This window comes from Triticum urartu, chromosome 6, assembly GCF_003073215.2.
Source record: "Triticum urartu cultivar G1812 chromosome 6, Tu2.1, whole genome shotgun sequence".
Taxonomy (NCBI): Eukaryota; Viridiplantae; Streptophyta; class Magnoliopsida; order Poales; family Poaceae; genus Triticum; species Triticum urartu.
In genome coordinates, this window is record NC_053027.1 from 34078480 (window position 1) to 34080081 (window position 1602).

Sequence of the window (1602 nt, forward strand, 5' to 3'; positions counted from 1 at the left end):
AGAGAGAATCATCAGAAGAAGCCCAAGACCAAGCATGAAGATGGCGGTTCAATAAAGGGTCTAAAGCCCACAGGCGACTTAAGGCCCATAGTGGTAAACCGCCATCATGGCATGACTTGTATCGTAAGGTAGAATTAACTAGTCACCGAGCAGGACACTGTTTATGAACCGGCCGGGACTCTGTAGGCCGCAGGGCGTCAACCCGTGTATATAAGGGTACGACCAGCCAGCGGCTTAGGGTAAGAAACAACACATCGAGAACCTGGCATAGCGTATCTCGCTCCCTGGTCATCGAAACCTCAGCAATACCAACCTAACTAGACGTAGGCCTTACCTTCACCGTAAGGGACCGAACTAGTATAAACTCTCTCGTGTCCTTTGTCCCGATTAACCCCTTTAAGCTTCCTAGTTGCGATGGCTCCACGACTAAGTCCTTGCAAGAGGACATCTGCCGTGACAATTCCACGACAGTATCCAAAGTTGCACAATCACTGTTAGGCTGTTGGCTGATGCAGCAAGCAGTGAATCACATCCACGGGTGGGGGAAAGTTGCACATTAACTACTATGCAGTTGGCATGGACAACAGACGAAGTTGCACATCTCACTAGAAGGAGCTAGTTTGGGCGTGGAGGTAGGTACCATAATTGAAAACTGCATGAATACGGTGTAGGAGAAAAGTTGCACATCTCTATCAGGTAGTTGCACAAAATGGGGACAAAATAGCACATAATTTTTTTGTCGAAACATACCCATTCGGAATCTAGTTTCGAAGAGCACGTCGTGAGGATTTCTACGGTGAAAGCGGATCTTAATTTCGACGTTTCATTCAAAAGTTATGTCTTTTCAAAAGAAGTTGAACTCCAAAATAAATGTTTTCACACCTGTTCGATAGATGTTTCTTTGCATGCTGTTTTTTTAGTCAATAAAACAGATTCTTTCCTAATTTATTAGATGGGGACAAAACTTACTAAAAGGGGAAGGATGCCATGGAGCGCTAGCGGGCAGTCCGCCCGCTAGACGTGTCCTTTTATGGAACACGCGCTTCACTTGGTTGGTGCAGATGTGTTGCAGTTTTCCAGTCAGCTTCGATCTGGGTGTTTTAAGGTTTGTGAAGTCCTCTATCACAAACCACAGCTATGAAAGACATAGCGGACGAACCAAACACGAAGGTACGGTTTCGATAAGCACTGGAATCAGAAACCGCGGTTCTTCTGCGAACCAAACGCGTCGTTTTCAGCACGAACACCTCAACTATCCATATACAATTCAAAATCCCTCAATCTTGAAGGGCGAATAGAGGGATCCGAACTACACCACATCGATCTGACAACCCAGCCCCTGCTCCCTTTCCAACCGGCTATGCTCCTCGGGTAGGGATCTGGTGACATGCCCATGCCATGTCATGTTTTAACATACCTGTTAGATCAAGGATGGATAGCCCAGATTAAGTACTGTAACCGTAAAACACTGTAGATGCACTCTAGAAAGGTTTTTATAGACCGGATACTAGACGTGTCACTGTAACATGGTATTGTTGATACAAGGCCGCATGCTCGTGGTGTCCACGTTGGCAAAGTTACTGTGCAACACTGGGTGAAAAA